The following is a 12,241-nucleotide window of genomic DNA, read 5'->3' as shown; positions in this document are numbered from 1 at the left end:
CTGTCACCCTGACGTCCTGGTGGTGCTTCAGACCAATATGTGTCCTGATGTTTCTAGGGGAGCTTTTTGGAGGAGTGACCAGCTTGTCCCTGTCTGCCTCGTGTTGCTCCACATGTACCCATGTGTATGAGAACAGGGAGCCCTGAGGGTGGAATAACAATCCACGGTTTTTCTGGCAGATAGTGAACTGACGCGTTAACCTCAGTGTGGAGCCTGCCCAGCTCACGTACAGCTCGTACCTCGAGGGAGAGGTACTCAGTTGTCATCCTGGTATTGTGGGAGATGAAGATGCAAAGGAGTCAGGGGCCCTGCCAGGTCCATATAAACCTGTCCCTGGAGCCAGGCTGATAAACTTGATGATAACAGGAGGTAGAAGTTGCTCACAAACCTGTTTGTTTCGTGATCATATCTCAGAGGACTTCTGTAGTCCTTCAGCTTTGCTCAGGCCTGGAACCCGTCTGACTGATGATAATCGAGGGTATCAGCATCACCCTGCTGCTTTCTCTTGTGGATGTAAATCAGGAGTAATTGCATAGCAGTAAGTGGAATAGCAGCAGGTCAATGTGGTGTAGTTGTGGGACTGTGGCCATGGGAATTGCTTTCTTACCCTCTCCGCAGCCTGGCTCTGGAAGGGTGCCTGGGGAGCAGGCAAACCAGAGCTGATGTGAGGAGCTGAGTCTAAACAGCAATCTGCTCTTTTCCCTGGTGAGAACTGCTGATTTCCTAGCAACATTCAGGGCTTTCTCTGATCTTTTAACCATAAGAGTTGAGAAGCATCTTGGGCTTACTCATAGCAGCTGAAATTGTGAGTACAGAGAAAATTCCATCCTGCTCAGAAATAGGTAAGAATGTCGGTGCTCTGAACCAAGAAGAAACAGTTTTGTTGACCAGTTTAACTAAGCCCTGCTGATACTGCTGTCCTTCTCTCAGCAAAACTCTATTTGCTTCCTCCCAGATTGCTTGTTTTCTAATATGTAACATCCAGTTAAAGGTTTCTCCTCTCCAGTGTGCCCTCGCAGTTACTCCATCCTTATTTCATAATTCAAGTCTGCAATCCAAAGCTCCAAGGGGTCCAATAATAAAAGCTTTTTGCAGTAAATACTGTACTAACTTTGGCCAAGCCACAATTGACTGCTAGAAGCCAAGTTAAAATGTAAGCCCAGCAAAAGCTTTAATCACAGAGGGTGGAGAGGATACATGGGGCTGAGATAGATTAGTCAAACCCATACTTCCCAAACCCTCCCGACTCATGAGAAGTTAGATCCTTGGGCAAAGTAATATCTACATTCATGGGGTCTCTGGAATTTGCCATGGTTGAATGTCTTTGAAAACTGAGATGATGTTTCAGTTGCTTTGGTTTTTTCAGAGTCACTTTTCACTGTGGGAGGAAAATGGGCTTTAAGACTACCAGTAAGACAATGAGATCTATTTTTTCCCCCTCATACTCATATTTTATTCCTCTCCTGCCATATTCACAAAGGATAATAGTTTTAATCTACAAGTACATACACTTAAATATGTATGTGTTTGTGTAATGAACAAGCAAATAAGATTTGTTTCCTGGTACAAGCAGTGTACAATGAAATTGGTGGAGTTTTATAACCAAAAGTAAACACAGATCCTGACATGTCTGCATGCAGTCAGCAGGGTGCTGGAGGCTTGAGTTATGTCTCTAATGTGGATTCTTTAAATCATTTGGCAATGTTTTGGATGTCAAACTGGTATCTGGAGGTAAAGGCTGTACAGCCTGCCTCTCCACAGGGCAATCTGAACCAACCCAGGTGTGGCAAATGCAGCAAAATTTTCTATATTAAATTGATTTTCTCTGTATTTTTTTGTTCTCTGCAATGTGTGTCCATTTGGATGGTCCTCACACGCACCAGCAAATTACTGTCAGCTGTTGTAATTTACTGCCATGCTCTTAATAAAACCTGCAGATAAATTACTGCCATTTGTGCCCTTTTCTGTTGCCTGTATTTTCAGACTGGTTAAAAAGCACCCAAATGATGCCGTTACTGAAGTATTTATATATAAGTGGAAAAAATATGCATTTAATTTGCATGATAGTTTCTTAATAAGCTTATTTTTGTTTTATGAGCAATAGCATTGAGATGTAGAGTTTGTCATTATTAAAGCAGTGATGTCTTTATAAAATTCTCATCATTCCTGCTGCCCAAAGACCTTTTTCATTGTGCAAACCTTCAATAATTTACTTGTATCAGCTGGTGCCCCATCTCTGTCCAGTTAGGATCCTCTGTAAAGCATTCGTTTTTGGTTTTTTCCTCTTATCTGGTGGTCAACATGGAAATCTTGATTTAGTTAAAGCTTCCCTTTTAATACACAATGATTGTTGAGGAAATATTAATTTTGCCAAATAGGCACACACATTTGAAATGTGTGCTTACGCTGGAGCCAAAGAGGACTCTTCTGAAGTGCCCTAGTGCCTTAGCCTGCAGATGATCAAATTAAATTTTGTAAATGAACTTTGCAGTGTGATTGAATTTGAACTTGATTACATTAGGCTTAACATTGAGTTTGTGCCTTATTGGAGGTAGTCTTTTCATATTACTGCTATTTATGGATCTTATTCAAGTGTTTTATATTCTGGTTGGGTTCTGCAATGCAGTTTGTTCAAGCTACTGCTTATATCTGTTCCAGTTGTGCAAGAAGTGGAAAATATCCTTTATTTAGAACATGGTCACATGTTCTTGCATCCAGGAACCGTGTCTCAGTGTGATTTAAAAAAAAATAAAAATGTATCTTGGAGGAACAGATTTAAAAAGTTCCTGAAATATTTTTCCGTCTGTTACAGAGGAACATTACATATTTTAAACTAAAAGGTAATAATAGCTGAGCTGGAAGTGCTACGTAGGCCAGCACTGCCTGAAATCAGTGGTAAAAGTCTGAACCGACGTCAGTGGGAGTAGAGCTAAGCCAGAAGTATGTCTCTGAAATCTCTCCGGTAACATTTTTGTGAGTGACTCAATAATTCCATGTTTATTCTGCACCTCAAATTTGCTGCACTGGGAAGGAAACCCTCACCACATCTTTTTGTACTTTTTTATTTTTGAAAACAGTCTTAAAAGGAAAGGCTGCAGTTGGAGTGTCTATTGTATAAACATGTGGAGACAATAAGTAGTATTTCTGTATATTTCTTTACACAGGGAGACAGTGCTGCTCCCTGTCTGTAGCACAGCATTTTCCGTGGTGAGAGATCCTGGGTGACCTTTTCTCGCCTGCAAAACTCTCACTCTGTTATTTGCAGTAGGCCTTTGCTATTTAGCAAGGAAACAGAAATAGCCCATGAAATTCAGTTCAGCATTTGCTTTGATACGAACTATTGAGCATCACCTTTTTGCTTCCCTGGCCTGCTTTCCTCGGGAAGGTTTTGTGTGACTGCCAAGCTGATCAGAGAGGGCACAGATATTTTGAGGCCGAGCTGGCTGCACCGACTGTGCATCTTTTAGCAAGCACATGTGTTTGCTTTTTATTTATCAGACTGCTGGCTGCGTTAGTTTTGTGTAAGTACATGTGCATTCTGCTTGAAATAAATCTGTACTTTTCTGGTGAGAAGGAAACTTCCCTAGCTAGCTACTGTTGATTTACAGATTCCAGGTGATAATTTGAATCAATATATTCTGTCTCTTAAAAGGCTGGAAATAAGCGGGTGCAGCCCTGCTGATGGAAAGCTGGACTGGCCCTGGTACTGCTCATTACCCCATGTAGAGTGGAGGTAATTTCATAACCTTCTGGTCTAAAATTTGTGGGGCTGCTGTGAACTTACCCATTGTCATTTAGAAGTCATTGCAGAGGCTCTTGTGCACTGTGTGTGTTTTTATTTGGCACTTAGGGCAATGTATCAGAGGTCCTTTCCAGCATGGTGGCAGGCAACATGACTAATTCCTGCTGTACAGTCTGGTCAGGAGCTAGAAGAAAACTGGGAAGCAAGAGCAGAAGAGATTTGCAGAAGAGATTTTACAAGCAAATTCAGCTTCTTAACCATGTTCTCTGATTAAAAGTTGATTGGGAAGAAATCAGTACAGCTGCTTAAAAATGAGGGTACAAGAGAAACCTGTTCTGACACTTTAATGATGCCCTCGTGTTTCTATGTTTGCTTTTCAAAGCAACATGCTTTAAGACTTTGAAAATGAAACAGAAGGAGTAATTTTCTGTTTACTTTTCTGCTAAAAAAATTGAAATTGTTGGCTTTTAATTGTCTTTTGTGAACAATCTGCTGTTTCAGTGCTGGGAACAAAATGAGAGTCCAACTTCCATTAAGCTGGTCAGGCTCTTGGCCATTATTGTCTGTCTCGTTCTATTTTGGAATCAAAAAGTTTTTGAAATACACAGGCTGTAATGTTTTTGTTTGGAAAAATTCAGTGTCTTTTAATATAATTTTTTGCTGTAACAAAGACAACATGATTAAGCAGCCTGGCATGGCAGATTTTGCTGGACAGTTAACTGTTGCATCACTATCACATTATACGAGAACTGTGATGATTTATTTTTAATAATCTCTAGTTAAACAGTAACAGCACAACTAGTGGCTTATGTGTAGTTTTTACACTTCATACTGGGGAAAAAAACAGCACAGGAAAACTGATTTTATTGCATATTCATAATATAACAATGCCACTGCTTTATCCACAACAGCTGTAAAAAACCTGATGCTGCTTTGAGTGTCAAGATTGAAATACTCTGATTCACTGGAACCAAAGTCTTGGGAGAGGTCAGCCTGTTCTCTGGCCCATCTGAGGCAGAAGTTAAGTGTAGTTTTCAGTGTTAGGCACCCTAAGGCTCTGTTTGCTGTGGGTGGGCACTGACAGTTTTGGGGTGCCTTTTGAAAGGCTCTGTCTCAGTATCTTTGCCCAGAAATTCAGCTTGGGACTTGCATAGGCCTTAGTCACTGTTGTCTGTGGGCTTCATGTGAGAATATGTTTCAGAGAGGTCACAGTAGTGTCCAGGTGAAACAGGACAGTGTTGGTATCACTGGTACAAGCACAAGAATGGTGACAGTTACTAAGGAAGGCTGGCACTACAACTTCCAGCTAGTACTTCAACACCAATAATGCCTTTGGATCGAGCTCATTTTTTCTGGTAACATCCCTGCTGCAAGGGCTGCTGTTATGTTTGTGTTAGCAGCTTTCTGCCAAGCATGCAAACCAGGGGCTGATGGTTTTTAGCTTTTTTTTCTTCAGTGGTAAGTGATTATGTAGAAACACTCTGTAGGCTCCCCCCACCCTGACCTGCTGCTCACAGCTGCTGCATGGACTGGACTGGCAGGTTGAAGGGCAAAATTGTGTTGCTGTGATATATAATTATTTCTTCCAGCATGAGCCAACAGAGCAGCTTGCTGTGATGATTGTTACGTATACTGCTATGTAAAACAGAATGCAAGTGTAATGTGGGGTTCGGGCTAGTATTTTAATGTTGTAATTAGCAGCCTCTAACCGTAAACAAGTTTTTTTTTAAATCAGTTCCCATGAAGATTATTCCTTTACAGTGCAGGCAGACATACATTTGCAGATGTGGAGTTTATGAATTCTGTGTTCCTTGCAGAAATGAGCATCAAGAACAAGCAAGTGCCTATTTTGCAGACTGTTTTACTCTAGAGCACCTCAGGTGCAGTGTCAGGTGGCTGGAGCCCAGTCCTGCAGGTGGTATTTCATAGGGATATTACAGCTCAGGGAAAGAGTTGCACTGGAGATGATGGTGCAGCTGCCACCTCTGGGAAGACCTGGATTCATCCTCCTTAACTGCTCCCCAAAAAACACTGATCTAGATTCACAGGTATGTTGCACCTTCCTTTGTGCTGCTCTTCTGGCACAAAATGGGCATAAACCCACCTGAACCTGCTGTTTGGGCTGGTGTGGCCAGGGGGAGCGTGTTGGGGGTCTGGTCTTCTGAGACCACCCTGTGAGGCTGCTTGTGAAGAGAGCACTGAAGTTCTGGAGAGTTGGAAGGACGTTTGTGTCTGTTCAAACCTGCAAAGGCAATCGTTGTCTCTGTGCAAGGATTAAGTGCCTGGTTTGGCGTACTGTCACATTAAATAATTTATTTGGGGTGAATTCTGAGAAAATCCGGGTGAATATTGTTATTTTGGGTTCCTGGAAAGATGTTGATAATCTCTAAGATACTTAGGTGCTGGAAGCTTGCCAGTTTTAATGTGTTTAAAGCAGCACGATGATAACATAGTATATTGTTAAAGCTTGCCTGTAACCCAAATTCTGAGATGCTGTCTCTTTTCTTTGCAAATATGTGACAACACAAGCTGCTGCAGGAATGGGGGAAACAAGTAGGGCAAGGGCATTGGGGTCTGGAGGTCGGAGAAAAGTAACAAGATGTGGAAACAACTGGAATGTCCTAGGTGAAGGATACTTTGTAGGATGGAGACAGGAGCAATCAATGCTTGCTACTAATCTTGCTGCCAGCCATCCTGTTGTGACATATAAATGCATGAAGAAAACAGGACCTACTGTGATCCTTTCTGGAGGAGAAGCAGCCAGCTAAAAAACTTGGGCCGGAGATACTGTTTCAGGGTGAGAAGTTGGGAGCAGACTTTGGAAACTGTCAGATGGTGAGAAATTGGGAATATGGGCAAGGGGAACATGTGGTTCTGGCGCTTCAAACTGGGAGGTCGGAATAATGCCATAGAAGTGGAAAAGGATCATTGAGAGATCTGAGTGGGAGAGCCTAGCTGAGCATGTTTTGTGCACATGTACTATTTCCTTTCAGGATTCTTTGGGTTTTTATCTAAATAAAGGAGAGATCCTGTATGAAGTATGACTTTGGAAATGCTTTTTCTGGATGTGTCACTGCATGGTAATATGCTGCTGTAAAGCTGAATTAGGAATACAAACCTTTTCTGTAATGTTTATTAACTTCAGCCTGGATAAATAACAGTTGCAATCTGAGAGAATGAAATCAGAATGGTATTGACATGTGTGTATGTGCAGGAAGGAATGATCTTAGAGAAAAGCAAAGAGAAAAAAACCCTGTTCATTGGAAGCTGGAAGGAGTTGAGGGGGGTGTGGGTCTCTTGCAGTGTCTCCCTGGATGCTATTAACTACTATGTTTGGGTTTCTGCTCAGTCTAGCAAGCTTTATTTTATTTGTTGCAAATATTTACAACTCTGCCTGAGCTCAGCTAGCTAAAGGCACGTTCCAGCTGTCAGTCTGTCTAGTGAAGCCACGGTTCACAAGAGTTGCTGGGATTATTTATTTATTTATTTATTTATTGCTGTTGTATCACGAAGGTTGCTATCAGGTAAATAATTATTCCACCCTCAAAGAAGGTACATTGTAAATCTGCTAAGCTGCTCCTTTGTTTGTTAGGCTTGTGCATAATGAGTTTGGAATTTAAGATTAGTAGTGTACTGTGCAAACTGCTCATTTCGTGACCTCATCCTCGGCTGGGCTCGCCTGCCCCTCCACCTGTCACATCCTGTTGGACACTTGGGGCTATGTTCATTAGGGGAGCTTTGGGTTAGCCTTGCGTCATCTCATTTTTATGTGTTCTGTTGCCTAGTGGAATTTAAAAAAAACCCATGAGGTGGGTGTCTGGGTTCCTTAAAGAACCTCGGGGTGGCTTCAAAGCAGGCTGGTGAACACTGGCCTGTGGAGTTTGGGAATGCCCAAGTCGGCCAGGGAAGGCTGCAAGAGGCTGCTGGTGGTGCTGAATGCTGTCCCTCAAAGATTTGGGTGTCAGGTCCAGGGGAGCTGTTGCTAAACCTTCCTCAGAGTGACGTGCCCAAGGCAGGTGTGCTCTTAGAGAAATGAGGAAGAGCAGGTAGGATGACATCCCCCTGCCCCAGCTTTATCCACTCAGCACATAGAAGTTTTGAGTTCCAGTCCTCACTATGACTCAAGACATAGGATTGAAAGTGCCCACTGTCCTTGGGAGTGCCCAAACCAATAAACCGGGGTCTTTTTTTGCAGAAGCTACTCAGTTTTGCCTTTATATAGTGTTGTTTGAACCTGGTAGGGGCAGGAGTGACTTGGTGTAACACAAGGGAAAGAGTATTTGCATGGGATGGTTCTCACTTTGCTCCAGAAAATAGTTACTTGTATGAAGTGGAACAGCTCTACCAGGAAGCAAGTAAGATGTGCTCAGAAATTAGATGGTTTTCAGCCCCATCTGAAAGGTAGTTGTCCAAACCTCTGTAATTGAGGTCACAGCATGAAATATGGGGACCTGCTCAAAGTAAGAGTGGTGATATTTGGGGCAGAGAGAGTTGAATGAAGGGAAGGAGTCCTGAAATGTTGCAGGAAGGCAAGGAAGTTGAAGGGTGGTATGGACTCTGATGCCCAAAAGGCCTCTCAGAGTGGTGAGTGTTGGTGAAGAAGCTTCAGGCAAAGGTGGATATTAAGAGTGACGACAAACATACGTTAGTTCTTAGGAGTGCTTAATTTTTTAGGAATGCAAAGTCATTTGTGGTCCAGCAAAAGGAGCTTGAATCTGTGTAGAAACGAGTTAAAAAGGAGTAAGGTGAGTAAGAGGAGTTGAACTAAGATTATGTCTGTATCACAAACTTGTTTTTAATTTAGCTTGTTGCACAATTTACAGTTTCAATCTAATTGCAAAACTGCTCTGCAAGTGATAATTTGGTTCCCAGCTAATGCAACTTTTGATACTGTACAAAGCTGTGCTGTAGGGGCTGTTAGCCCTGAAGATGCTGTGGGCCAGCAAGGACTTTGTGTTTTTCAAGTGTGTCAAGGAACGTAGAAGAGTGTGAAGTGGATCTGCCTGTTACGAGGCTCTCAGAGGTGCTGGAGCTGCCCCTGCAACAAAACCAGCATTGGCTGGAAGCAGCCTGGTGTTGCTGCTGGGCAGTTTCAGAGCTGGGGAGGGTCTTCCTTGCAGCTTTTTTTGGTATTTCCCAAGGAATTGGCCACCCTACCTTTATGGCAGCCTCCTGCTTTCTGGGAGAGATCCCTCTGAGCAGGCAGTAACTGCTGTCTTTCCAAAGCAGTCCTCCTTTGTGGAGGAGTCATAATTATCCCTCACTTAGCCTTTCTAATGAAGGTGCTTGTAAGAGTTGTGCTGGGGTGCAAAGATGTCCATAAGGCAAAGTTTCCCTGCCACTGCAGGCACGAGTCACTGTGCCTGCAGTGGTCTCTTGCCCCAGTCTGGGGCACGTGTTCTTGGTTCTCAGGTGGAGCACTTCAGGGACTTGCTCTTTGAAACTGGGGACCATTTGGCATTTTGCCTTGCAGCACCACTTGAGACTATAAATAGACCTGCACAGGAACAGGTCCAGTGATCCTGTGTTCCTGAATGCTCTCTGCTGTGCTGAGAGTTGTGCTGGGTCCGTGAAAAGAAGGCCACTGAGAAAAGGTGGCTCTTGCAGTGAGCTTCCACCTGGGGCACCTGATGGTGGCTTTATCAGCTGGTGATCCCACCATTTCCATCCTCAGAGCTTTCCCTGGGTAGCCTGAAGAGCTGTTTTAGGAAGGCACAGAGATGGAGGCTCAGGGGAGCTGAAGGGTCCTGCTGTCCCCAAGGACTGCGAGAGCATCACTGTGCCATCACTGTGCTGCAGTGCTCAGCAGGGCTGGGGATGCTCTTGTCTGTGCCTTCCTGGCTGGGTGATGAGGACAACCAGCAGCACTGCACGAGAAAACATACTAATGATCTAAAGAAGAAATCCTTCAGGGATTTCTTACTGTTTAAGAAACTCAGTTTAAGTACTGAGTTCGCTCACTGGCCTGTTTTCTCCTCTCATTTTTGGGATGTACTGTGCAGGATGGTGCTGCTTTGTGTGATAACCAGTCCTGTCCCCTGTTGTGGGATAACTCCTGCTCTGTTGCTATGAAACATTTTAGTGAGATGCCAGGTAAAAGGGATGAATATCCATCTGTAACTGCAGAGAGATTTTTTTTCATGGCTCATCTCTTGCTGATCAGTTTTCTGATTCTGCGGGTGGTGGATTTGAATGATTCCAGGTGTTGTCATATAATTATATAGATGCTTGTTTCCCCATCTGTAATTTAATTCCTTTGCATTGAGATTTATTAAATAGCACAGCACAGAAAATTGCAGTATCTGTCCTCATCTCTTCTCAGTGGGTTTATTTTCTGTGGCAAGGACTTTCACAGCTCTTGAAATTCTAAATCTGTAATCACTATTTAATCTAAGACAGTTTTCCCTGTATTTAAGAGCCACAGAATCAGGCTGTGCTTTGGAGGAAATAGCAAATTTGCTAAATTTGGCTGCTTGCAGAGTCATTCAAAGTACACAGGTTGTTCAGCAGGTGCTCTTTGGCTTCTCGTGCTGTAAGGAATGCTGGGTTTTGGAGGTTAAGTGGGTGGGAATGCAGTTCCTCCTTTCTGCATGTAGCACAGGAAAAATTAGGTGGTTGAGCTGCATGCAGTTTATTTGGTGGTGCTTACAGCTGCAGAGCACCCCTGGCAGCAGAAAGATGGGTCCTCTAGAACTGCAAGATTGTATTGATTGTGCTGCATTTCTGCTGGAACAAAAATATAATGGCCTCAGCATTTGCACTTTCCGTTTGTGCATTGTTTTCTCCTTATTTTGTGTATTTAGAAAATGCTATGCTCTGCAGACTGCTGGTTTAGTATTTTCTGTGGAATGAAAACCATCTGGATAATTTAACTGAATTTTATCAAAGTTTTTGGGAACAGGCTCTTTTCTGTTTCCTGGCATCTTGTTAGAAGAAGATGAGAATTTGAGTTAAAATTCAGGGAGGTGTCTATGTGCTGGAATTTTAGAAACAATTTGGTCTTGTTTGAGGTTGTAGAAGTAATTGAAATATTAAAATGATGTATAGTGTCTCCCAAAAGCATTATTCCTGAGCAAATGCCTGCATGGACTGTGCTCCCCCCTAAATGTACTTTAAATCCTTGGCGTAGTTGGAGCTGCAAGCTAAGAAAGCATCCAGTGTTCAGGATGAGGCTTCTTTGAAAGAAATCAGGCTTAAATGCCAGCTGAAGTTAAGCATATGTTTAAAGATCTGCCTTAATCAGGCCTTTGTTCAGTGCAACACTTCTGCGTAGTCTTTATTTCAGAATCCTAAATAATTCAATTGGTTTTGTACTCGTAGATTTCATCTTGTTGCAGACCCAGGCCTGTAGCAAACACAGGAGTGATCCACCAAACCTTAAGTGTGTGAGCTGTGCTGCTCAGGACTATTTGTGCTTCAGTTTCAGCTCATGGTTTGAGCTGAAATCTGTGTTGTTGGATTGGGAGAACAGTGTTCAGCATATGGCAAAATCCTAAATCTGATGTACTTTTGAGCCTGACACTGTGATTTTAATATGTTCCACTTTCATTGAAATACTACTTAGAAAAGTAAAAAATCCCACTAGAAAAAAATAAATTCATAATCTTTTCAACATGAGATGCAGAATTAACTGAATTATGGTATAGTCTGTTTAGTAGAGGATGAGCACTATCAACTGGTTTTTATTTTTTTCTTTTTTTCCCCCAAAAGATTTAACTGCCCATTTAGTTTCTGATGTCCTGATGATAGTTTTTGAGATGAGTATTTAGAGCTGCACATGCTTATATCAGACAGAACAGTTCCTTCAGCCCCCCACATGTGTATTTGCCTACTGTGACAGTGAGTGCTTGTGTGGCTTCCCTGGAAAAGGAGCTGGATATGACCACAGCTTTCTGGATCCAAAACTGGGTTGTTCTCAAAGCCAACCTCAGTGTTGTCAAGTCTGAAGCTGGGTGTCACATGGACAGGATCTGAAAGTTTGGAATACAGTTATTTCCAACAGTCTGAAGCTTTTCCCAATGGCTGTACAGACTCACAGTGTCACTGAGGTGACACCTCTGCAGATCATCTTGTCCAGCTCCATTGCTCAGAGCCATGTCATGCTGGGTTTTGAGTATCTCCAAAGACAGAGGCTTCACAGCTTCTCTGGATGACCTCTTCCAGTATTGATGATCCTCACAGTGGAAAAAGGTGTGGGGCTTTTTTTTGTGTTTTGGGTTATTTTTTGAGTTAGACATAAACTGTTTCCTGACTCCTGTGTCACAGTGCACACAGGACGGACTGTGCAGGAGGCTGCACGTCTCCTCCCCAAGCTGCACTCCCTCAGCTTTGCTTTTTGAAGTAAAACAAGGGACTGCACTATTGGGTTTTGCCCTAAAAACAATGGACTGTTACAGGTCAAGCTAAAGACCTGGTGGGCAAAACTTCTGCATCCTTTTCAGTTGTGACTCAAGGGCCACCAAGTTTTCTTCCTCATTTTGATTCAGTCCTGTGTGACAC

The 12,241-nt window shown here is 42.9% G+C and overlaps 1 protein-coding gene across 5 annotated transcripts in view; it reads left to right on the top strand.

The window, feature by feature from the left end:
• MITF (melanocyte inducing transcription factor) overlaps positions 1 to 12,241 on the top strand; it is a 101,500-nt gene that overhangs the window by 1,964 nt on the left and 87,295 nt on the right. Inside the window, exon 1 of one of the 5 annotated variants that reach the window (XM_032120484.1) lies at positions 5,554 to 5,790. The exons of the other annotated variants lie outside the window; for them this stretch is intronic. The gene's annotated coding sequence lies outside the window, so the exon portion shown is untranslated. Of the gene's footprint in view, positions 1 to 5,553; positions 5,791 to 12,241 lie in introns of those variants that run through there. 5 annotated transcript variants of the gene reach the window in all.

This window comes from Corvus moneduloides, chromosome 11 (genome assembly GCF_009650955.1).
Source record: "Corvus moneduloides isolate bCorMon1 chromosome 11, bCorMon1.pri, whole genome shotgun sequence".
Taxonomy (NCBI): Eukaryota; Metazoa; Chordata; class Aves; order Passeriformes; family Corvidae; genus Corvus; species Corvus moneduloides.
Note: the sequence above shows the minus strand (reverse complement) of the source record. Positions and strands in the feature narration are given on the sequence as shown.